Genomic DNA, 26,825 nt, shown 5'->3' with positions numbered 1-26,825 from the left:
CTCCCTCTCCCTTCCCCATCCCACCTCTACACTGTCTCCTCTTCTAGTTGCCTATCATCTCTCATGACTCTGCCTTCTTCTACTACCCATAGTGCTTTCCCCTTAGATTCCTTCTTCACCTCTCCTGCCTATCCCCTCCCTGCTTCCCCTCCCTCACCCCTTGATCTTTCCTCTGATTGGTTTTCCATCCTCCCCCCACTTTCTTTATAGGGCCCCTACCCCCTCCTTCTTTAGTCCTGATGAAGGGTTTTGACCCGAAACGTTGACTGCTTCTTTCAATGGATGCTGCCCGACCTGCTGAGTTCATCCAGCTTTTTTGTACGTCTTAACAATGATCCTTTGTCAGATACACAAGAGAATCTGAGATTATGTTTTACTCTTATCTATCTATTTACTGAGATACAGTGTGGAGTAGGCCCCTATGGGGCTTTGAGCCGGCAAACCCCCCCCCCGCCCCAAATCACAATGACCAATTAACCTACCAACCAGAGCACCCAGAGGAAACCCACGAGGTTACGGGGGGGGAGAACATACAAACTCCTTACAGGCAAGGACGGGAATTGAACCTGGGATCCCTGCACTGTAAAGCGTTGTGCTAACCACTAGGCTACTGTGCCCTACCGTGCTGCCCCATCAGGTTAACCTCTGAGGCTGCCATTCTCTGATAAGCACTGTGGTGTCAGGTTCTTAGGTTTTGGTTTTTATTCACCTCGACATAAATTACAGGATTGTGTGCTTTAAGAAAGAGAGTATTATAAAACAACATTTGTATGTAAAGAGACATTTCAAGGTTCACAAGTGATGCCTTGATCATGATACAGTATAGGGCTTTTTTTAAAATGGAGCAATGCTTAAATTAAAACAAAATAACTCCCCGTGCCATAATTGGTAAAGAGAGCACATGAAACTACATGTACAACTTGATGGGGTGCCCTGTTATGCCAGCCAGAATAGAGCTGACTGGATAATTTCCCTGTCAGCCTGTAATAAGCGAACGAGACTGATTCCGTGCACAAAACCTGCATGTAGCTATCGTCTGCGGATTTTTTTTTAATCCCCCTCGGAGAAAATGCCCTGTTTTTAATGTTGGAAGTTGCTGTGATTTCCTGAGTAGACACTTTCTCCCCCCCAAGAGTAAATTAAATTTGGCAAACAATAGACTGTTTAATGCGAATCATTTGTGCTATCCCACCTCCAATTCATTGGCGGTCAGTGAATAATCTGATCAATGGTATCTTTAATACCATTTGTAAGCAGTATACCAAGTGGAAAGTAAATAACGCTACATACCAGTGAGCCACGGTAAGTCGCATTCTATCTTTGGCTGAGCTCTGAAGCAAAACAAGGCTCAACAATTTGCAAATGACATCAGTGAAGAATGGATAAAGGGAACACGAGTATTCTTTCCAGCTCCTATCCTTCATTTCCTCTGGCTGTGAATGGAGTGAGCGTTTAAACTGCTTGCCAAGGCCCACAATGTGGTTTCTGCAATACTGGCCTTTTCCAGCAGCTGTGAAAAATCCGGCGGTCCGGATTCAATCTCAGATCATTCTTTTACTTTGTTCTGCAGCCAATACAATCTAATGCAGCGAGAAAAAAAACACTCTTGAAGAGCTGCTTCTTGGAAATGCAAACCCCAGTGTGAGAGAAATTATAATTTACAATTTGTACCCTGTTTTCTCGTCAAACATATTTGGAGTTTTTAGTTAATAAAATTCTGATTTTAAAAAAGTTATAAAATAATTTTTAATCTCAAATATATTTGGAGCTTATAGTCCATAAAATTACAATTTAAAAATAAAGTTAAAACTCAAATATCTTTGGAGTTTTAGTTCATAAAATTATCATTAAACATTTTTAAAATATAAAAATATTTGGAGATTTTAGTTAATAAAAATACCGTTTAAAAATTTTAAAATCTAAAAATATTTGGAGTTTTTAGTTCTGAAAGTCCTGATTTTAAAATTAATTCTTATGTAAACAGTGAGTTAATTGGATCAATATTACTAACTCTTTTGACATTGAACTTCACTCTGTGAGGAGATAATGAACAAACACTTGTGAAATTTAAGCACTGTGAACAGTAAAAGTCTCCAATATTCTCCAGCCAAGCAACTGTCAGAAGTAATTTCTTTCTCTAAGTGATATTCCCACCATTTGCTATTAATTATTCAACAGGAGGAAGGGGTAGATGAGAAAAGATATTTAACAATTGTAGATGTGGGACTTGACTTTTAAAATTCAGCAAATGTGAATTGTGATACTGATTGAACTGGCTTTCCAGTCTCCATATAGACTTGCTGTTATTATATCTCTCTTCCACATTATCTCAGGGTTAGCCTGAATCTCCCTGAATCATATCCTGTCATTACAGTCTGATTTTCCTCTGCCTGCATTTTCTTTGCAAAATTTCCCCGAGGTTTCTCCTTGTAGAAGCTAACTGGGAGTGGCCTTACTTCCTTCTGATTGGCCTTGTTTCATTATAATCATAATAGGATACCTTCAAATATTGTTTTTTACCCTCACCTCTCTGACATCAAAGTTCTATTCTTAGCTCCTTCTGCATCTCATCTGCATACTCCCTTGTGCCAGTGATATTTGAAAATATAAAGAGACTTGAGATTTCTTTATTTATCAAGATACAGCTTGGAAAAGCCCTTTGAGCTACGTTGCCCAGTTAACCCTGATTTAACCCTAGCCTAATGACGGGACAATTTACAATGACCAATTAATACACCGACTGGTACATCTTTGGACCGCGGGTTTAAACCACGGTACTCAGAGGAAACTAACGTGGTCATGGGGAGAATGTACGAACTCCTGACAGACAGCAGCAGGAATTGAACCCGGGTCGCTGGTACTGTAAAGCGTTGTGCTAACCACTACACCACTGTGCTGCCCCCAGATGGTGGAATCTGAACCATCAAGCAATCTGCAGGAAGAACTTAGCAGGCTGAGCAGCATCTGTGGGAGAGAAAGGAATTGTTTGTATTTCAGGTCGAATTCCTACATCAGGGAAGTTAATTAGAATGAAGAGGAGGGAGTGGGGTCAGACTAAGGCCAGTGAGTGATCGGTAGACTGCGGAGGGTTGAAGGATGCTGGGCCGATGGAACTAGATAAAAGAACAAGAGGGGTGGAATTGGGAGATAGAGGCAGATGTGACATTTTGGGTCAAAACAAGGTTTTTCATAGTTTTCACATGCAAAATGCTGGAGAAGTTCAGCAGGATAGGCAGCATCTATAAAAAAGAGTAAACAGTCGACATTTCAGGCTGAAACCTTCATCAGGACTGAAAAAGATGTGGGGGGGGATCAGGCTAAGAAGGTGGGGGGGGGAAGAAGTACAAGCTGGCAGGTGATAGGTGAAACTGGGAGGGGAGTGAAGTGCTGGGAAGGTGATTGATGGAAGAGATTAAGGGCTAGAGAAGGGGGAATCTGATAGGAGAGGGTAGAAGACCATGGAAGAGAGGTAAGGGGGAGGAGCACCAGAGGGAGGTGATGGGCAGGTAAAAAGAGAAGGTGTGAGAAGGAATTTGCACTCTGACAGTTTCACATTCAGTCCAGATGTGGCACATACTGAAGATGAACTATATTGTCTTAAAATCTCAACACATAACTCACTCACAACATCCTTAGCTACCATCCGAGGCTGGACTTCATTATCTGCATCCTTGACTTTCTGACTATAATCAACTTCCCTATCTATAACATCTCTGAATGGAAAGACTGATAAAACTCCCAAGTGCCAACCTTTGCTCAGTGGTAGGGGATTATGCAAATATCTTGCCGTAAATGTGGTGGAAGTGTAAAGCTGCAGTTTCCCTCAGAGCACAGACAAAGATATAAATCCCTTGAAGTACAAATTGCTACTTTAAAATCACAATTATATGTTTGAATCGGAATGATATATTTTGTGCAAATAAAAAGATTTGTGCTAAAATACAGCTGCAAAGGCACAGACTGATAAGTTGTGTGTTCTTAAGAAACCACTTTTTCTGTTTTCTCAGTTCTTTCCTTTTGCCATTCTTGAACTGATTGTATTTCTGGATCCTTATTGCCTTTGTTCAATCCTGATGTCAGTCATGTACAGGGAAATGACATGCTGAACGTTTTCAAACAGCCCAGTGCTGAAGAATTAGATCACGTTAACTGAAATTTACCGCTGTGCTTTTCTGATTGATACTGCAGTCTTAATGTCAATCTACAGGCAAATAATCCCAAGAGCTCAGCAGAGAATGTCCATTTTCCTCCTAACAGGGATATCAACATAATTCAATACTGTCGCACCATATCTTTACAGGATTCCTTTGCGTTTCAGGGTATAAGCACTAGAGAACTTGACGTTTCTTCACTGGATCCCCACAAGACTTTGCTTCAAATTTTAATCTCAAATAACACTCTTAATTATATCAGTAACTTGCCAAAAGCTAATGAAAACATTTGGCTCTCAAGGTAGTATAATTTGATGAAATTATCAGCAATACCGTAGGTTTCGGTTTTACAGTTATTTTCCAATTTTCATTGTGTCAGGCACGTGCTCTTCAAGCTACAGAGTGTAATTGAGCACTTTGGGGTCAGTAGAGATTCTACCAGCATAAAACTGTTAGATTTTACTCCAATAGTTATGATAATGTTGCTGGATCTTGCTGCACAGGTGATGCTTAAGCAATGGTAACACTAAAAGATTCCCCCACCCCTCCATCCATTCCCCACTTAGATCTTTCACTTCTCACCTGCCTATTACTTCCCCTCCGTCCCTTCCTCCTTCCCTTTCACCTATTCTCCACCCTCCTCTCCTCTCAAATTCTTTCTTCTCCAGCCCTTGACTTTTCCCACCCACCTAGCTTCACCCCATCACCTTCCAGCCATCCTCCTTCCCCTCGCCCCCACATTTTTATTCTGGTATTTCCCCCTTCCTCCTCAGTCCTGAAGAAGGATTTTGTCCCGTAGTTTTGACTGTCTACTCTTTCTCATAGATGCTGCATGACTTGCTGAGTTCCTCCAATGTTTTGTGTGTTTTGAGTTAGTGATTGTTGGCCACTCCCTGCCTATGACGCCGCTAGCATTTTGGGCAGCATTGAAGGTCCTCCCTCTGTTTGTCATTGGCCATCTTCTCCATTGTGCCCAGGTGTGGTTCACGGTCCTCACTTACACCTCTACGGTACGGCACCAAGTTGCCTTTGGTCTCCTGTAGTTCCTCTGCCCTTCAGGGGTCCAATGAGAGCTGCCTTGATGATGGAGCTGACCTCTCTTCTCATCACCTAGCCAATCCATCTCCAATGTTTCCTCATGATGATTGTGGCCAAGTCCTCTTGACAACAATGAAGGAGAACGACATGGTTGGCGATCTTTCTTTGCCAGAAAATACTGAGGATCTTCCAGGGGCTCGTGGTGTGGAATGACGGCAGCCTGGCAAGGTCGCTCTCTGTCACGTGCCAGCATTCTGACCGGTACAAGAGCGTGGACAGAACACAGCTGATTCTTGGCAAGTGGCCAAGGAAATGTGATGCTTACTTTTGTCTCACTGCCTGAGCACAAAAGACCCTTGCAAATAACTGATGGTTCCTCAGCAATGTCAGAAACAAGATAGTTATTACAAGAATATACCCTATCATTTATTCTATCATTTCATTCTTAAGCATTTCACTGAATAGAACAGCTACTGCTAAATTGTAGGCAGTTTGGTGGGATGTACTAGTAACCTAATTTACCTCAGACTTCAGAGAGAGGGTTCCGATGAAGGGTCCTAATCCCAAACGCGAATTGTTTCTTGTTCTACAGATGCTATCTGACCAGCTGTGTGTTTCTGGTATTTTCAGTTCTTTTACTCTGGAAAGAGAACGTGCTTAGAAGAGTGCCATTAATAGCAAACGCACGTTTCTCCTGGGTTCGGCTGTACTTCTGAACATAAACTCAGTGACCACTTATTTAAATACCGCCTGTACCTAATAAAGTGGCCACTGAGTGTACGTTCGTGGTCTTCTGCTGTTGTAGCCCATCCACTTCAAGGTTTGACGTGTTGTGCATTCAGAGATGCTCTTCTGCACACCAGTATTGTAACACGAAGTTATTAAGTTACTGTCTCCTTCCTATCAACTCGAACCAGTCTGGCCATTCTCTGATCTCTCTCATTAACGCAATGTTTTTTCCCCCCCCCACAGAACTGCTGCTCACTGATAGTTTTTGTTCTTCACACCATTCTCTGTAAACTCTGGAGACTGTTGTGCATGAAAACCCCGGGGGATTGGCAGTTTCTAAGATAAATCACCCTGTGGCACAGTCATTCCACGGTCAAAGTCGTTTAGATCATTTTTCTTCCCCATTCTGATGTTTGGTCTGAACAACAACTGAACCTTTTGACCATATCTGCATGCTTTTACGCACTAAGTTGCTGCCACATGATTGTCTGATTAGATATTTGCATTAACGAGCAGATGTATAGGTGTACCTAATAAAGTTGCCACTGAGTGCAAATCCTCAACCTATCTTGTTCAGGCAGCAGAGGAGACCCCCCTCTTCAAAGGTTTCCTGACCTACTATTGGTTTTGATAAATATGCTTATGGTCCCCTAATTAAGTAGAGCTCTCCGTACAATATCGGTGTTGGAAGTCATTCCCAATAATGACATCCTCTCTCCAGCTTCAGGTCTGAGTGCCTGCAAAACCGATGCTTTGAAAACAGGGATCTGATCAGTAAATGTAACGTTGGCCAAACTGGGGGAAAACGATCCACAAGGATCCATGGACATCAACTGGCTGTCAGGCAGCATGACCAACTCTCCCTATTCTCTACCCATGAAGATCGAGAGGGGTACAAACTTGACTGGGCATCAGTGAGAGTCATGGCGCAAGCGAACACACGGTGTGCGAGAGAATTCCTAGAAGTGTGGCTTTCTTCAAACAATTCTCTAAATAAACACGTAGACCTCGATCCTGTTTATGAGTTTACGCAATTCCAGACCACAACGCATAACGCACAACGCACAACGCACAACGCATAAAGTTCACCACACAGCCAATCAGCGACAAAACTTCCTCCCCACATTATAACTGAGTTTCCGTAATGCCGACCAATCAGCTGATTGATAAGTATATGAGGACACATCACACAATCATCAGGGCACTGACGATGTCTCCTCGGATAACGACTCAACCCAAACCGGGGATCCTTTCATTCCGTTTCAACTCAAAGCCACCCAAGTAACAAACGTACAGAATGAGATGAAAAAGCATGTGAATGCTTTAAAAAAATATTGTTTTTGCAGTCACCTTCCTCTGGAACAATGAAGAGCAATGTCAGATGAGTAGCATAAATAAAGAAATCACCATTTAGAGGTTTGTACAGCGAAACTGGATGATCATAAAAGCAGTGAGCGAAGTTTTTCATCCCATTAGACGCTGCTACCATCATCATGTTCAATTCTACAAATGTTCTAACTCTGTTGCCTCATCCTTCTTCTCCCCTCCTCGCAATTACTTTCAATTGCTAATTGTAATTCAAGGCTCGCCGAAACAATTTTGCCTCATTTAAAGCATAATGAAATAAACTGTGCAGCGAACAAAACATTGTTACTTGAGCAGAGGAAAAAAAAATAAATTTTATCGTACTGTTATTTTTGCAGCACAGCTGGCTGGTCCCAAATTTCTCGTAAAGTAGGGGAAAATATGCTCTCACACAGTAATGAATCGTGTAAAACATCACTGCTTTTTCGTATACTTTTGTCGTGCTCAGAAATGAGCATTGTAAAGCAGTAAAGCTGATCAGCGGCTACTTTGGTTTGTTCATTTATGGATATACGAGGTTAGGAATGGTGACTGTGAGCTGGAAGGTGGGTTTCTTTTCTCCCCCAACCTTTTTTTTTAGTGGCTTCTTTTGTGTCAAATTTTCCTTCAGTTTTCTGAAATAATATCAGTGATCAGAGTTAGGATAGTGAAGGAATCGGGATAATGCAGCAAATGAAACAGGTACCTCTTCTATCTAATGAGCACACACTCACACTAAGTGTGTGCTCATGATCTTCTGCTGCTGTAGCCCATCTACTTCAAGGTTCAATGGGTTGTGCGTTCAGAGATGCTCTTCTGCACACCACTGTTGTAACGGATGGTTATTCGAGTTACTGTCGCCTTCCTGTCAGCTTGACCCAGTCTGGCCATTCTCCTCAGACCTCTCTCATTAACAAGGCATTTTCATCCACACAACTGCCACTCATTGGATGTTCATTTGTTTGTAACACGATTCTCTGTAACTGTACAGCAGGGCGTCCCAACTTGGGGTCCATGGGTGCCTCGGTTAATGGTAGGGGTCCATGGCATAAAAAAGTTGGGAACCCCTGCTCTAGATACAGTTGTGCATGAAAATCCTAGGAGATCAGCAGTTTCTGAGATACTCAAACCACCCCATCTGGCACCAACAATCATTCCACTGTCAAAGTCACTGAGATCACATTTCTTCCCCATTCTGATGTTGGTCTGAGCAACAACTGAACCTTTTGACCACATCCACATCCTTTTATACATTGAGTTTCTGCCACGTGATTGGCTGATTAGATATATGCATTAACAAGCAGGTGTACCTAATAAAGTGGAGATTGAGTGTACTAGCCATAATACCATTGAATGGCTTAGGAGGCAGGAAAGGCCAAATGGCCTACTCCTGTGTATATCTAATATATTCTGATTCAGTTTCTGATATATCTCATATGTCATGTGTAAAACCAACAACAGATATAGATGAGGTATAAAGGATTATCCATCTAGGCTGAAGAGAGGAAATTTTTTGGCACAGATAGTTAAACCTTCAGAAAGTTTTCTGTGAATGTTCTGGATGCTTAGCCATTGACTGTGTTTAAGGGTGAAGGACCACAAGCATTAGGGGATACTGGGATTGAGTGAGACAATGAAGGCATGGGATTAGCTGTGATCTGATTGAAAGACGGAGGGAAAAGGTTGTATTCACTAGAATTTAGAAGAATGAGGGGTGACCTAATTGAAACCTATTGAATGGTGAAAGGTCTTTGATAGAGTGGATGTGGGGAGCATGTTTCTTATGGTTGGAGAGGAAGTTTCTTATGGTGGGAGAGTCTAAGACTAGAGGACACAGCCTCAGAATAGAATGGAGATGATGAGGAATTTCTTTACCAGAGAATGGTGAACCTGTGGAATTTTTTGCCACAGGCAGCTGTGGAGGCCAAGTCTTTATGTATATTTAAGGCAGAGGTTGATAGCTTCTTGATTGGTCAGTGCATGAAGGGATACGGGGAGAAGGCGGGAGATTGGGGCTGAGAGGGAAAATGGACCAGCCGTGATGAAATGGCGGAGCAGACTTGATGGGCCAAATGGCCTAACTATGGTATTCCTGGTCTTGTTGGCTGATGGGTCAAAGTGTTGCATGTAATACGTACCCAGAGATTCATTTTCCTGTGGGCATATTCAACAAATCTACAGTACAGTAACTATAACAGAACCAGTGAAAGATCATTCAGACCAGAAATTTCAACCAGAGTGCAGAAGACAACAAACTCTGCAAATGCAAAAAGAAGAAACAATAAATAGGCAATCAATATTGGAAGAGTAGTTCAAAAGAGGTATATTTAAAAGAATTTTTCGAACGATTTTCTCCAGCCCGCAGAACGTCGCCAATGATCACCGGCGCCATCTTGCATCATATTCACCATGAAACTGAGTGCAGCAATTAAGTTTTTTTTTATTACTTAGGGAGAGATAAATTCTTTGATCATTGTGTGTATTTTGTGAGTGAGAAAACTTCTGTACTTTGTAAAAAAATAGGAGATAACAAAGCACCAGCAGGGCATCACACAAAGTTGACAGCATCCCTGGCATGACCTGCATTTACTGCTCATCCCTAATTAGTTTTGCATTAATTAGCTGGGTCAGCTATTTTAGAGATTACTTTAAGAGTTAACATTGCTCGTGTCACACATAGCCTGGCTTTGATACGAATGGGAGGCTTGGATAGATGAGTTTTTCTGACGATGTACAGAGGTTTCATACTCATTATTACTGATAGCAATTTGTAATTTCAAATAATTGAATTTAAATTCGCTACCTGCCATGCTGAGATTTGAATTACTATCTCCAGATCACTGACGCAGGCCCTGAATTACTTGTCCCATTGCGTAAATACCATACTACAGCATCATACAGGAAGACCATTTGTGAGAGGGAAAAGGCAATGCTGAGTGAAGCTAGAGACAGAGTTGGATGCACCATAGCTGTAGCAGAGAGTTCGCTATTCTGTTATCTCCTAACGACATAAGTGGCTATGAAGCTCCACTCCCTGTAGAGATTAATACCTTTAATGCACACTTTGAAGGGGAGAATAACACTACGTCTGTGCGAATCCCCTGCGATCACCTCTCGGATGCTGATGCCCGAACATCCTTCAAGTGGCCCTGACAGTGTAACTGGAGACCTGTGCCGATCAGCTGGCTGGAGTATTCAAGGGCATCTCCAACCTCCCACTGCTCGATTTTCACCTGCTTCAGAAGGGCAACAGTCATTCCAATTCCCAAGAAGAGCATGGTGAGCTGATTCAATGACTGTTGCCCTGGTAGCGCTCACATGTACCATAATGAGGTGTTGTTTATGGCTGGAATTAACTCCAGCCTGAGACAGGAGTAAGGATCTGGGCCTGCCGCAATCTACCTACTGCCACCATAGGTCAACAGGAGATACTGTCTCTCTGTTTATCCACTCTTCTTTGGAGCACACAGGCAATTACATCAGGCTACTGATTATTTATTACAGTTTGGCGTTCAGTATCATCAAGTGCTCAGTATAACCACCAGGCTTGAAGATTTGAGCCCCTGTACCTTCCTGCCTTAACGGGATCCTCAGTTTCCTGAATGGGAGGCCACAGTCAGTGCGGATCAGTAATAACATCCGCTGTTCGCTGGACTATCGACACCGGTGTACGTCAAGCAGGCCACAACCTCAACCGCAGTGCAGTGCAGAGCACAGTAAACATCACGGAGCAGTGAGCAGGACCGGCCCGACCTGACTCCCTGCCATCTGGCTCAGCGTTTAAGTCAGTACTGTGGTTCTGATTTGGAGCGCAATTCCGTCAATAAACGTGCTGAACATTTAGGTTGATGCCATTAGTTTCACTTCACTAGCCATAAACATCACTCAGGCAATCTACTACATTCTTTCACAAAGCTCATACACGGTGCCTACCATGGAGCATTTGGCCATTATTCAGCTGCCCGTTTGATCTTGCCTTTTCTGCCCTCCTTTCTGGAAAAAAAACACCTCAGGTTTCTTTAACCTTGAATTTGCTGCTGTGAGAGGGACTAAGCAGACAGTATGGCAAGAGAGGCCAAGCACTTTATCCCAGCAAAAGGAACATTCAATACTTTCCACTGTTGTTCTTCAATACCTCGGGCTAGCAAGTGCAGATCTCGGCATTGTACTCGAGATAAAATGCATAGCTACGTGGGGAGCAGAAAAAAGGTGAAAACTGAACCAGAAAAGGCACTTCTTGTCTCTTTCTTGAGCATCATTTATAAATTGTTTGAGGTTTAACTCAAAGGTAGCTCCCATTGAACCAGGTTTAGCACATTTACAGACAGGTAAGTGTTTGACTCAAGCACTTAGTGATCATGTTGCCGGTAAATATTCCTATTTCAAACTTCCCCGGTCCTTTGACAAAAGTGAAATGCAGGTAGTCTTGCTCATGGATCTTGAACAAGTTCCTTATTCTCAGCATCAGAATCAGGTTTAATATCACTGGCATATGTCATGCAATTTGTTGTTACACTGCAATACATAACAATACAACACTGTAAATTACAGTAATAAAATAAATAGATAAATAAATAGTGCAAAAAGTAGTGAGGTGCTGTTCATGGGTTCAATGTCCATTCAGGAATGGGATGGCAGAGGGGAAGAAACTGTTCCTGAATCATTGAGTGTGTGCCTTCAGGATCCTGTACCCCCTCCCTGATGGCAGAGGGGAAGAAGCTGTCCCTGAATCGTTGAGTGTGTGTCTTCAGGCTCCTGTACCTCCTCCCTGATGGCAGAGGGGAAGAAGCTGTTCCTGAATCATTGAGTGTGGGCCTTCAGGATCCTGTACCTCCTCCCTGATGGCAGAGGGGAAGAAGCTGTTCCTGAATCGTTGAGTGTGTGTCTTCAGGCTCCTGTACCTCCTCCCTGATGGCAGAGGGGAAGAAGCTGTTCCTGAATCATTGAGTGTGTGCCTTCAGGCTCCTGTACCTCCTCCCTGATGGCAGAGGGGAAGAAGCTGTTCCTGAATCATTGAGTGTGTGTCTTCAGGCTCCTGTACCTCCTCCCTGATGGCAGAGGGGAAGAAGCTGTTCCTGAATCGTTGAGTGTGTGTCTTCAGGCTCCTGTACCTCCTCCCTGATGGCAGAGGGGAAGAAACTGTTCCTGAATCGTTGAGTGTGTGTCTTCAGGCTCCTGTACCTCCTCCCTGATGGCAGAGGGGAAGAAGCTGTTCCTGAATCGTTGAGTGTGTGTCTTCAGGCTCCTGTACCTCCTCCCTGATGGCAGAGGGGAAGAAACTGTTCCTGAATCATTGAGTGTGTGCCTTCAGGCTCCTGTACCTCCTCCCTGATGGCAGAGGGGAAGAAGCTGTTCCTGAATCGTTGAGTGTGTGTCTTCAGGCTCCTGTACCTCCTCCCTGATGGCAGAGGGGAAGAAACTGTTCCTGAATCATTGAGTGTGTGCCTTCAGGCTCCTGTACCTCCTCCCTGATGGCAGAGGGGAAGAAGCTGTTCCTGAATCACTGAGTGTGTGTCTTCAGGCTCCTGCACCTCCTCCCTGATGGCAGAGGGGAAGGAGCTGTTCCTGAATCACTGAGTGTGTGTCTTCAGGCTCCTGTACCTCCTCCCTGATGGCAGAGGGGAAGGAGCTGTTCCTGAATCGTTGAGTGTGTGTCTTCAGGCTCCTGTACCCCCTCCCTGATGGCAGAGGGGAAGAAACTGTTCCTGAATCATTGAGTGTGTGCCTTCAGGCTCCTGTACCTCCTCCCTGATGGCAGAGGGGAAGAAGCTGTTCCTGAATCACTGAGTGTGTGTCTTCAGGCTCCTGTACCTCCTCCCTGATGGCAGAGGGGAAGAAGCTGTTCCTGAATCGCTGAGTGTGTGCCTTCAGGCTCCTGTACCCCCTCCCTGATGGCAGAGGGGAAGAAGCTGTTCCTGAATCGCTGAGTGTGTGTCTTCAGGCTCCTGTACCTCCTCCCTGATGGAAGCAATGAAAACAGCGTACGTCCTGGGTGATGGGGGTCCTGAATGATGGATGCCGCCTTTTTGAGGCATTGTTGCTTGAAAATGGTCCTGGATGCTGGGAGGCTTGTGCCAATGATGGAGCTGACTGAGTTCTTGACAGCGTGTTTGCTCCAGGCTTTATTCTTATTCACTATCCAAAGTGACGTGGAGAAGACAGCAGGACCAGAAGCATTTTCTTGAAAGCGTATGGGAAGCTGGGACTTTAGAGTGGTGTTAATGGATGCTAGTGATCTATAAATTGCACAAGGCCTCCATGTGTCTCAGTATTTCAACAGATATGAGGAAGGGTAGTGATGCGAGCTATTGAACTGCAGTTAACCTTAAGGTTTCAACGAATACCCATGTAGTCATGTTCAGCTAAATAACAATGAATTTTGTATGGAAAGATCTAATTGGTGGTGGATTATCAGAGAGTAGGAGCAAAGGTTTGTAGTACCTCGATATTGGCACTCTCCACTCAGTAGCCATTTTATTAGATACCTCTTGTACCTAATGAAATGGCCACTGAATGTATATTCATGGTCTTCTGCTGCTTCAAGTTTTGGTATGATTCAGAGATGCTCTTCTGCACACCAGTGTTGCAATGGGTGGTTATTTGACTTACGGTCACCTTTCTGTCAGCTTGAACCAGTCTGGCCATTCTCCTCCGACCTCTCTCATTAACAAGGTGTTTTCACCCACAGAACTGCCGCTCACTGGAATTATTTTCTTTTCCGCATCTTTCCCTGGAAGTTTCAGAGACCGTTGTGCATGAAAATCCCGGGAGATAAGTAGTTTCTGAGGCACTCAAATCACCTCGTGTGCCACCAACACTCATTCCTCGGTCAAAGTCACTCAGATGACATTCCTTCCCCATTCTGATGTTTGGTCTGAACAACAACTGAACCTCTTGACCACGGCTGCATGATTTTATGCACTGAGTTGCTGCCACGTGATTGGCTGATTAGATATCTGCATTAATGAGCAAGTGTGCCTAATAAAGAGGCCACTGGGTGTAGTGTAATACTTGCAAATACATGGATTATGTTAATCTGTGCTTTGCCTTGGCTACAACCTTTCACAAACAGTTAAGGATGGTTAGTGATCTGTCAAGAGTCACTTCATGATATGTTGCTATTGTGCCACGCAGAAATTTCCTTCTGTAGAACAATATATAGGTGCTGCCATTGTTAAGAGTGCTGTGGATTAGAACGCTGTGACCACGGCTTTCGCTGTATTTGGCTTTCAGCCTCCACTTTAGTTAATGCTCTTAGATGCACTGTCTCGCTGCCCTCCTGGTCCTTGAAGCTTTTTGCCTGTATTGTAAGTGCACATCGTAAGAGCAGGCAAGCCTTCTCATCGTTTTTTAGCTGGCATGTCACTTGTACATGTATTAAAGAGAATACAGTCGAACCTCCCTATCCGCGGGTTCCTCACGCGCGGATTCAAACAACTGCGGATCGGGAAGACCCGGAAGTTCTCTCTCCAGCACTCGTTGTTTGAGAATTGTTTGCCTCGCGTCTCGTCCGTTCGCTACTTGTGAGTGAGAGGAAGGAGTTTAATGCGAGGAAGGAGTTTAAGGCTAGTAAGGGATGGCTGGCTAGCTATGTAAAGTGCTACAGCCTCAAGAACTTAAAGATCACGGGAGAATCAGGATCGGCAGCGTTCCCAGAAGAGCTACGATGGTTGCATCTGTACCGAACATGTACAGACTTTTTTTTCTTGTCATTATTCCCTAAACAATACAGTATAACAACTATTTACATAGCATTTACATTGTATTAGGTATTATAAGTAATCTAGAGATGATTTAAAGTACACGGGAGGATGTGCGTACGTTATATGCAAATACTATGCCATTTTATATAAGGGACTTGAGCACCTGCGTTTTTTGGTATCCGCGGGGGGTCCAGGAACCAATCCCTCGCGGATAAGGAGGGCCAATTGTAGAAGCAAAATCTGTCCCTCGGGTTACCTGGTGCTAAAGGTTTAGGGTTAGCTAATCTTATCAGGATTGAAATAAGCTACAGAGAGTTGAAATCTTAGTCAGCTGCATCATGGGCACTAGTCTCCATCGTATCCACGACGTCTTCAAGAAGTGATGCCTCAAAAAGGTAACATCCATCATCGAGGACCCCCATCACTCAGGTCATGTTCTCTTATTATTACCATCAGGAAGGAGGTACAGGAGCCTGAAGGCACACACTCAACGATTCAGGAACAGCTTCTTCCCCTCTGCCATCAGGAAGGAGGTACAGAAGCCTGAAGGCACACACACAACGATTCAAGAACAGCTTCTTCCCCTCTGCCATCAGGGAGGAGGTACAGGAGCCTGAAGACACGCACTCAACGATTCAGGAACAGCTTCTTCCCCTCTGCCATCAGGAAGGAGGTACAGAAGCCTGAAGACACACACTCAACGATTCAGGAACAGCTTCTTCCCCTCTGCCATCAGGGAGGAGGTACAGGATCCTGAAGACACACACTCAATAATTCAGGAACAGCTTCTTCCCCTCTGCCATCAGGGAGGAGGTACAGGATCCTGAAGACACACACTCAACGATTCAGGAACAGCTTCTTCCCCTCTGCCGTCTGATTTCTGAATGGAAGTTGAACCTGTAAACACTACCTCACTACTTTTTTATTTATATTTTTGCACCACTTATTTAATTTAACTATTTAATGTACAAACGTTTGTATCTATACTTACTGTAATTTGCACTTTTTCTCTATTTTTTTGTATTGCATTGTACCTCTGCCACAAAGACAACAAATTTCACTACGTACGTTGGTGACATTAAACCGGATTCTGATTCTGATCTAGCATTCAAAGAAGGTTCATGAAAATGAATCTGGGATTGAAAGGCTTATGATATGAGGAGCATTTGATGGCTGTGGGCCTGTATTCACTGGAATGCAGAAGAAAGAAAGGTGAGCTCATTGAAACCTATCAAATATTGAAAGGCCTTGATAGAATGGATGTAGAGAGGATGTTTCCAAGGGTGGGAGAGTCTTAGATCACAGGACTCAGCCTCAGAATAGAGGGACGTCTATTTAGAACTGAGATGAGGAGCAATTTCTTTAGACAAAATGGTGAATCTGGGGAATTTGTTGCCACAGGCGGCTGTGGAGGCCAAGTCGTTTGCTATATTTAAGGCAGAGTTTGATAGGTTTCGATTAGTCAGGGGAGAAGGCAGGAGATTGCAGCTGAGAGGGGAATGGATCACAAGATCACAAGACAAAGGAGCAGAAGTAGGCCATTCAGCCCATCGAGTCTGCTCCACCACTCCACCATGAGCTAAACTATTCTCCCGTCTAGTTCCAATTTCCGGCTTTTTTCCCATATCCCTTGATACCCTGACTAATTAGATACCCATCAATCTCCTCAAAAACCCTCAATGATCGGGCCTCCACAGCTGTATGTGGCAACGAATTCCATAAATCCACGACCCTCTGGCTAAAAAAATTTCTCCTCATCTCTGTTTTAAATGGGTACCCTCTAATTCTAAGACTGTGACCTCTTGTCCTGGAAACAGCCTTTCCACATCTACTCTGTCCAACCCTTTCAACATTCGAAATGTTTCTATGAGATCCCCTCTCATTCTTCTATACTCTAATGAATACAATCCAAGAGCCGATAAACACTCCTCATATGTTAGTCCCTGCATTCCAGGAATCAATCTAGTGAATCTTCTCTGAACTCTCTCCAACATCAGCACATCCTTTCTAAGATAGGGGGCCCAAAACTGCACACAATATTCACAAAAGGGTCTTGGCCCGAAACGCCGACAGTGCTTCTCCTATAGATGCTGCCTGGCCTGCTGTGTTCCACCAGCATTTTGTGTGTGTTGTTTGAATTTCCAGTGTCTGCAGATTTCCTCGTGTTTACACAGTATTCCAAATGGGGTCTCACCAGTGCCCCATAGAGCCTCATCAACACCTCCTTACTCTTATACACTATTCCTCTTGAAATGAATGCCAACATAGCATTCGCTTTCCTTACTGCCGACCCAACCTGGTGGTTAACCTTTAGGGTATCCTGTACGAGGACCCACAAGTCCCTTTGCACTTCCGATTTTTGAATTTTCTCCCCATCTAAATAATAATTAGCCATGATGAAATGGTGGAGAAGACTGGATAGGCCAAATGGCCTGATTCTACTCCTATATCTTATCTCATTAGTGCACTCTCATGTTTTGATTGCTTAAAACTGTCCACATAAATTGAAAGGACTTGGAATGACTGATCATGAGTTGTGCTCATAAGATTAGGGGTAGGGTTAATCCTAAACAGGGCAAATAATGCTTGAACTTCATCGTCAAGGACTTGTCTGCCACCAATCTGTAGATGCCAAAAGCTTCTCATAGTGAAAGACACGTTGGCAGTGGGACTAAATCTTTGGCAAAGTAGCTGTACAATGAATTTATAGTTAGTATGGAATAACGGGGTCAACTGTAGTTCTTCAGTTCAAGAGTCAATATCCCTGCTTTGAAATCCTTTGCCAGATTAGTGGGTTATCACCATTGCCACAAAAACTCGAGGAGCTACTTTTAGACATCTACAAATTATATTTTTGCAAATACCAACAAATGGCTCCAAGAGTTACCTTTTGCCAGCCCTAAAGAGGTAGTTGATGAAACCATGGTTTATTTTCTGCCATTTTGATAATTCTTTCACCTTCCACACGTCCATCTGAGAAAATCACATTTGGAGTAAAAATATAATTTTGCTGCATTCTTCACAGTTTAATGCATTCTCGTTTGAAAGATTTGCATTGGGTTCTGAATCTAATTGTCACTGCTCCCTGCCCTTAGAACAGGCTAACAAAATGACATCCACTAAAAATTATTTTCAAATTACTTCAAATGTTATGTGGGTGGGAAGAGGAAAGCGGGGAATAGGAATTTGGTTGGTGAGATACAACTGATATCGTTCCCTGAAGGATAAGCATGGGCGCTCCTTATTGTGAAGACTTTGAAAGTTATCACATCAGGGAATAAAGGTTGCTTCTGTCAAATCAAGAACAGTAAAATCCAAGGAGGTCCATGGGAAATTAAAGGATGGAGCAAAACTTCATTTGCTTGATACTTATGATATCATCCTTTAAAAAAAAATGTGTTCTAAAGCAAAGGAGCTGCCACATACTGACTCTCTAAAATCATTCACTTTGAGAGAGAACCAGAATTGTGTTTAATATGACTGGCATATATCGTAAAATGTTTTGCGGTAGCAGTACATTGCAATACATAATAAAACGTTATAGAACTTAGAAAAGTACAGCACAGGAACACACCATTCGGCTCATAATGTTATGCTGAACCAACTAAAAGGCAAATCAAAATCACCCAAACACTAATCACTCCTACCTAGACCTTCCTTACATCCATGTGCCTATCCAATTGTCCCTTAAAAGCCTTCAATATATTTGCCTCTACCACCATACCAGGCAGCGCATTCCAAGCATCCGCCACTCTCTAAGTAAAAAATTTACCCCTCACATCCCCCTTGAATCTACCCTCTCTCACCTTCAATGCATGCCCTCTGGTATTAGACATTTCAACCCCGGAGACAGATACTCTCTCTCCACTCCTATCTATGCCTCTCATAATCTTTTAAACCTCCGTCAGATCTCCCTCAGCCTCTCGTGATAGCACATGCCCTTTAAACCCTGCAGCATCCTGGTAAACCTCTTTTGTACCCTCTCCAAAGCCCCAACAACCTTCCTACAGCAGGGTGACCAGAACGGGACGCAATACTCCAGCTGTGGCCTAACTAGAGTTTTATAAAGTTGCAACTTAACCTTTTGACTTTTGAACTCATTGGCTCGACTAATAAAAGCAAGTATTCCATAGCCTTCTTAACCAACTTATCGACCTGTGCAGACACTTTCAAAGAGCTATGAACTTGGACCCCAAGATCTCTCTGTTCAACAACACTATTAAGGATCTTGACTTTCCTGTATTCTGTGCAATTGATCCTTATATACAGTGGATTCTGGTTAATTGGATCATTGATTAATCAGGATAGCTGCTTATTTGGGACAACTCTTACAGACCAAAAAAACTAATCAAGAAAATAGCTGGGATTCCCTTCATTTATTTGTGACACTATGCCATTTAACTGTTGCCAAACAGGTTCTAACTAGCGCCAATTACGTTCACTTGTGTGGTTGTCAGACACTACACTGTGCTCAGAGCAAATAGTTTTAAATAGTGTCAGTTGCAGCTGCTTATGTTCAAAAAGAAATAATTTTTGTCATGAAAATTAGTGAGAAATAAGCAGTAAGAAAATTCAGAAGTTTTGCTCACCGCGATTTCAAGCATCCAGGCTGGGAGTTGCCAGAAATGGCCCAGAGTGAAAATGAAACAATTTCACCATTTCAACAAGTTAGGTACTACGAAGAATTTGAAGGTATTGACAATCATCTGGAATGTTACAATGAAAATGAAGATTTGAAGGATGCAATTGTCAAATGCATCGTATGTAGAACGAGCTTCCAGTAGAAGTGGTAGAGGCAGGTTTGATTTTGTCATTTAAAGTAAAATTGGATAGGTATATGGACAGGAAAGGAATGGAGGGTTACGGGCTGAGTGTGGGTCGGTGGGACTAGGTGAGAGTAAGCGTTAGGCATGGACTAGAAGGGCAGAAATGGCCTGTTTCCATGCTGTAATTGTTATATGAAGGCCATTATCTACACAAAGTGTTTGCACTGGTTTTGTTCATTTACAGTCAATCAAAAGAACGTGGCAGTATATGCTGTATTCCTCCTTCGATAACGTAATGCACAATTTTATAGAACTACACTAGAATTGATAAGTAAAAAAACATACAGCACAATACAGGCCCTTCGGCCCACAAAGCTGTGCCGAACACGTCCTTACCTTAGAAATTACCTGGGGTTACCCATAGCCCTCTATGTTTCTAAGCCCCATGTATCTATCTAGGAGTCTCTTAAAAGACTCTATCATACGGGTCAATGTTCTGGTGTTCTAATTTATTCTGTGTTCAATTTAAATGCGTAATTTGTTATTCAGTTTGCCTTTTTTTTATAGCTTTTTAACTATTTTCATGAAAATTTGGCTAATCAGGACAGCTGCTTTAATGGGCCAAGGTGTGTGTGTGTGTGTGTGTGTGTGTGTGTGTGTGTGTGTGTGTGTGTGTGTGTGTGTGTGTGTGTGTGTGTGTGTGTGTGTGTGTGTGTGTGTGTGTGTGTGTGTGTGTGTGCGTGTGTGTGTGTGTATTTAATTCAGTAAGTAATGCAAGAGAGAGCAAAGAAGAAATAGTGAGGTCGTGTACATGGTTTCATTGTCCACGTTGAATCAGATGGCAGAGTGTGTGTGTCTTCAGGCTTGCATAGTGTGGCAGCTCTGAGTGACAACTAATCTGCTGGTTCTTACTGCTACTGGAAGAATGGAGTGCGGCCGCGTCCAGTTTGAGCTTGCCAGTGGCATTCCTGCTTTATATTTGCCCGGAGCAGCACCGTGACGTTGAAAGAAGCAGAGAAGCATGATCTGTGGCACTGGTACTCCCTCACTGACAATGCTGTCTGTGCCTGTGGCAATGAAGTCCTGCTGACTGCTGGAGTACAAAGCGAGTCTGAGCTGCAGATGGCGCTGCAGTGTCTGGGCTGAAGAAAGCTGGGTCAGATGCCGATCTGTGAATCCCTGAAGATAACGGCGAAGCTGTATAACGCCTCCTCCTCAAAATGAAAGGTTCTCTTTGAAAGGTGGATATTCTTGAGGGGGAGTAGGAATCTTTCCTTTTATAGGCGACTGCACAAAGCCGAAGGTTGTCACTTGATGTGCTGCGCACGGCTTTTGTATCTGCATATATCTGTGGCGGCTGATGACTTGACCCTAATGCCTACCGGGAAGCTGTCTGAGATTGGCTAAGAGGATTTATGGGAAATGTGTGGTATGACATTACACTTAGAAGCGATCTTGACCTCAGTAGTGGAAATGCATCGAATTAAACTGAAGTACTTGTAAGCCGATCTAGTCTCTGAGACACTTTGTTCATTACATTCAATCAGAAACTCAATTTTCTTTCTCCATTTCATTCCTAATTGATAAATATTAAGTAGTCTCAGATGGAACTGGGATGATTCAGTGCTGAGGTGGGGGGAATGGATTATTCAACACACTTTCTGATACCTGTAGTTGTAAAATATCTCATCAATAGAGATGCATGTTAGGGAGGCGTGGAAATGACTCTTGAAAAAACGGATATGACTCCATAATATATTGTTGGGGTTCAAAGTAGCTGGGTGGAAGCTACTCTGGATCTGGATGTGTCAGGCCAAAGATCCTGTTTCTGATCTGTAAATGGCTTCAGACAAAACACTCAGTGATTAAATTGAGTGGCTAATGCATTAACGTTCAAGTAAGTGGTATGTCATAGATTCATAGCCCACAGTTTATCTATGTAACAAAAGCTCATAATCACTCGTAGCACCGAGGAAAGATACTCTCTGGAGACCACTGCTTCTCCATAACATGACTGGTTCATGTTATCCATTAAGTTGTATTTGCTTACCAGCAACATTTCTGCCTTCCTTTTTATCCAGTGAATAGTAAATTTTATTTGTTGCTGTGTTGTGCGATTTTGTGCAGATAGCAAAAGACACAGCGCTAGATTCAGCTGAACTGAATATACTGGGTCTCGTGCGATGACAGTGATTTGGACTTTTGTATTCTGTGACTTTTGCTCTATTTTTGCTGTTCGCATAATTTGTTCTTTTTTTTCTTGCATGTTGCATGTTCACTCTTTTTCTTTGAAGGTTTGGCCCCGTGGTTTTCTTTGTTTCATGGCTGTCTGTTGTATACTGCATACAGAACATAGAACACAGAAATCTACAGCACATTACAGGCCCTTCGGCCCACAATATTGTGCTGACCATGTAACTACTCTAGAAACTGCCTAGAATTTCCCTAATGCACAGCCCTCTATTTTTCTAAGCTCCATGTGCCTATCTAAGAGTCTCTTAAAAGACCCGATGGCATCTGCCTCCACCACTGTCGCTGGCAGTGCATTCCACGCACCCACCACTCTCTGTGTGAAAAACTTGCCCCTGACAGCCCCTTGGTACCTATTTCCAGACACCTTAAAACTATGCCCCCTCGTGTTAGCCATTTCAGTCCTGGGGAAAAAGCCTCTGACTATCCACACGATCATTGCCTCTCATCATCTTATACACCTCTACCAGGTCACCTCTCATCCTCCGTCGCTCCAAGGAGAAAAGGCCGAGTTCACTCAACCTATTCTCATAAGGCAGGGGTGTCAAACTCAAATACACAGTGGGCCAAAATTAAAAAATCGGTACAAGTCGAGGGCTGGACTGGTTCAGCGTTTATTGCAAAACTTATTGAAATGAATTTATTACACATATTAACCTGGAACTAACAAAGCTTAGGTTATTGCCTACAAAAACAACATTGAACATTAAATAAATAAAAAATCAGTTGCATTTATTTCTTATGGCTTTATCTGCAGCTTTTCCGGAGTAATTTCTAATGAAAACATTTTTCCACAGGCCAACACTCTGTGATTCACACTAGTCTAAGCCAGATACTTGGCATCTCATCTTGGATGCAAGTTCATCAATGTTTGGAGTCAGGCTCTGAGCTGAGGAAATCCTCAGAATTGAGTGAAGGTGTTCATCAGAAAGACGACTCCTGTGTGATGTTTTGTTTATCTTCATCAAAGAGAACAGTTGTTCACACAGATATGTGCTGCCAAACATAGCGAGCATTTGAGCAGCTTGGGTACGCAGCTGGGGCATTGTGTCGGGAATGAAACGTAGAAACTGTGCAGCGCCCACCGAGTCATACTTTGCCTTGAGTGTGTCACTACATTGGAGTTCAATCAGCTCCATTTGTATGTTGGTTGGTGCGCTTTCCACATCAGCTGCAAATGGATTACTGAGCAGTTCAAACCTGCTTTTTTGGGCTTCAAAGTCGGCAAATCGCCGTGTGAAGTCGGCACCAAGTATGCTAAGTTTTTCAGCAAACTTTGCACGTGGGAACACTGTGGTAGAAACCTGCTCTTTCATAGTTTGGCAACATGGAAAATGGCTCAAGTTTTCTTGCTGCATCTGCGTCTCCCACAGGCGCAGCTTGGTTTTAAAAGCCCTCACTGCAGCGTACATGTCTGTGATCACACGACCCCGCCCCTGAAGCTGCAGGTTGAGCGCATTGAGATGGCTCGTGATGTCACACAGAAACGCCATTTCACAAAGCAACTTTTTATCCCGGAGCTCTGTTGTGTCTTTCCCTTTGCTTTCCATGAACTGACAGATCTCCTCACGCAACTCGAAACATCTTTTCAGCACTTTTCCTTGGCTTAACCATCGCACCTCTGTGTGATAGGGCAAATCATTATATTCTGAACCCAACTCCTCCAGAAACGACTTGAACTCGTGGTGATTCAAACCTTTGGCTCTTATGAAGTTAACTGCTCGTGTTATGGTGCTCATTATATGTTCCATTTTCAAGGCTTTGCCACACAACGATTCCTGGTGTATGATGCAGTGATATAAGCTGTCAGCTCACCTGCGCCGTTTTCCTCCCGCATCTTCATAGGCGCTTCGATTACTGGGGCCAGCTTTAATAGTAATTAGATATTATCTCGAGGGCCAAAGATAATTCCACCCGCGGGCCTTGAGTTTGACATATATGTCATAAGGCATGTCCTCCAATCCAGGCCACATTCTGGATCTCCTCTGCACTCTGCATATACACTTTGAAAATAAATATAGTTTGAATCTTTGAAGAGTGTCATCCAGAAAGCTGATGGTTTCTTTGTATTTCTGGCATTTTCTTTTTATATGTTCTGAATTTAAAGCGAGACCAAATGTGGCACTAACTAGCTGGCATAGATACGCTGGGCTAAATGACGTTCTTCTCTTTGTGTCTCTCTGATTGTATGATTGTATTTCAAGTTGATGAGCATTAAGTAGAAAGTGAGAAAGAGCTTGCTTTAGATGTTTATCTTTGAATCCCCGAAGATAGTGGTGAAGCAATTTGGTGCCACCTCCTCAAAAAGAATGGTTTCTCTTTGAAAGCTTACTGTGGGGAATAAAATCGGAGGCAGTACTTAAATGCATACAGCCAAGAGGAATGTTAGCTTACTTAATGTATAAAAGCATGCAGGTATGTTCAAGAGGTTCAGTTGTTTTAGACCGAACATCCAAATGGGGAAGAAATCTGATCTAAGTGACTTTGACTGTGGAGTGATTGTAGGTGCCAGACGGGGTGGTTTGAGTATCTTTGAAACTACTGATCTCCTGGGATTTTCCCACACAACAGTCTGTAGAGTTTCCAAAGAATGGTGCGAGAAACAAAAAGCATCCAGTGAGCGGCAGTCTTGTGGGTGGAAACGCCTTGTTAATGAGAGTGGTCAGAGGAGAAGGGCCAGACCGGTTCAAGCTGACAGGAAGGTGACAGTAACTCATATAACCACATGTTACAACAGTGGTGTGTGCAGAAGAGCATCTCTGAATGAACAGCATGTTGAACCTTGAAGTGGATGGGCTACAGCAGCAGAAGACCATGAACACAACCTCCCGTACCTCATAAAATAGCTACTGAAAGATTAATAATCTAGAATTGTCTTTTATTTAGAGATAACAGGGCCTTCTGGTCCAGTGAGCCAATGCTGCCCAGTATATCCAAGTGTCCAATTAACCAATTAACCCTTTAGACTGTGGAAGGAAACCGGAACACCCGGAGGGATCCCACGTAGTCACAAGGAGAAGATACAAACTCCTGACAAACACCAGTGGGAATTGAATCCAGGTCGCTGGTGCTAACCTCAACGCTACCATAATGACCTTTGTCATTGGAAAAAAACAAGGTCAATTAATTTTATGTTCAGCAAAAGAGTGTGATCACATCATTTTAGAGTGCTGCAAACTTTAGTTTTTATGGCCTGACTTGGGATTTTAAGTTAATTCTGCAGAGGAATATATTGAAGCATACACCATTATCTGGAACGTCCTCTTTCCAATACATCCTGACCTTGAATGCAATAAGGTTTGATACTGATGTCACATTTTCGCCCTTTATTCATCCAATAATTTTCAACTGTCTGTTTCTAATGAACACATTTTCCACACCATTGAAAACAGCTACCTAAACAACCTGTATCTCCTATAAACTATCACGGTTGTGCGGACATTTGCCTGCAGTAAACTGTTGAGTGCTTCTAAAAAATGCAGACAGCGCAGAGTTATCATCTGAAGTGTGCATTGTTAACAAAATATGTATTGTTTATGGCTCCGTTTAATATCTTTACAGCATTTGCACTGACTACATTTTAATATCAAAGTGCAGCAGGATAACGTGTATCAAATAGAGTCATAGAAAAGTACAGCACAGAGACAGGCCTTTTGGCCCATCTAGTCTGTGCCGAGCCATTTAAACTGCCTACTCCCATTGGCCACAGCCCTCCATACCCTTACCATCCGTGTACCTATATAAACGTCTCTCAAACGTTGGAATCGAGCTCGCATGCACCACTTGCGCTGGCAGCTCGTTCCACCTTCTCGCCACCCTCTGAGTGAAGAGGTTTCCCCTCATGTTTCCCCTCAAACTTTTCACTTATCACCCTTAACCCAAAACTCCAGTTAAGGGTTAACTCCAGTTGTAGTCCCACCCAACCTCAGTGGAAAAACCTGTTTGCATTTGCCATGTCTATACCCCTCATAATTTTGTAAACCTCAATCAAATCTCCTCTCATTCTTCTATGTTTCAAGGAATGAAGTCCTAACCTGTTCAATCTTCCCTTATAACTCAGGTCCGTTCAGTCCTGGCAACATCCTTGTGAATTTTCACTTTGCTCTTTCAACCTTATTTACATCTTTCCTGTAGATAGACACCAAATCTGCACACAATACTCCAAATTAGACTGCACCAACAACTTCAACATAATATCCCATCTCCTGCACTCAATACTTTGATTTACAAAGCCAATGTGTCAAAAGCATTCTTTACAACCCTATCAACTTGTGATCCCGCTTTCAATGAACCATGGACTGTATTCCCAGACTCCTTTGTTCTGCCTTGGGAAGATCTTTCTGCTGGTAAAACAATAGCGTCACAGTTGGGGGGGGGGGTGGGAAGTTGGGGGTGTTCCTTCCCTAGAAATTGGACTGTATTTTGAATTTCCATATGCATCATTAGATCATTTGCATGTATGTTGTAAAATTAGTCATCTCCATCATGGGCACTGGCCTCCGTAGTATCTAAGATATCTTCAAGGAGTGGTGTCTCAGAAAGGTGGTGTCCGTCATTAAGGGCCTCCACCACCCAGGTCATGCCCCCTTCTCATTGCTACCATAATGGAGGAGGTACGGGAGCCTGAAGACACACACTCAGCGATTCAGGAACAGCTTCTTCCCCTCTGCCATCAGGGAGGAGGTACGGGAGCCTGAAGACACACACTCAGCGATTCAGGAACAGCTTCTTCCCCTCTGCCATCAGGGAGGAGGTACAGGAGCCTGAAGGCACACACTCAACGATTCAGGAACGGCTTCTTCCCCTCTGCCATCAGGGAGGGGGTACAGGAGCCTGAAGACACA

General features: G+C 43.3%; 2 protein-coding genes across 6 annotated transcripts in view; one reads left to right on the top strand and one right to left on the bottom strand.

The window, feature by feature from the left end:
• Positions 1 to 26,825, bottom strand: part of LOC140717628 (leucine-rich repeat transmembrane protein FLRT1-like) — a 237,121-nt gene that overhangs the window by 84,610 nt on the left and 125,686 nt on the right. Inside the window, exon 1 of one of the 3 annotated variants that reach the window (XM_073031219.1) lies at positions 1,291 to 1,325. The exons of the other annotated variants lie outside the window; for them this stretch is intronic. The gene's annotated coding sequence lies outside the window, so the exon portion shown is untranslated. Of the gene's footprint in view, positions 1 to 1,290; positions 1,326 to 26,825 lie in introns of those variants that run through there. 3 annotated transcript variants of the gene reach the window in all.
• LOC140717629 (ADP-ribose glycohydrolase MACROD1-like) overlaps positions 1 to 26,825 on the top strand; it is a 221,700-nt gene that overhangs the window by 145,531 nt on the left and 49,344 nt on the right. The gene's annotated exons all lie outside the window — the stretch shown is intronic.

Source organism: Hemitrygon akajei, chromosome 28 (assembly GCF_048418815.1).
Source record: "Hemitrygon akajei chromosome 28, sHemAka1.3, whole genome shotgun sequence".
In the NCBI taxonomy this organism is placed as follows: domain Eukaryota; kingdom Metazoa; phylum Chordata; class Chondrichthyes; order Myliobatiformes; family Dasyatidae; genus Hemitrygon; species Hemitrygon akajei.
The sequence above is the reverse complement of the archived record's forward strand: the minus strand, read 5'-3'. Positions and strand labels throughout refer to the sequence as shown.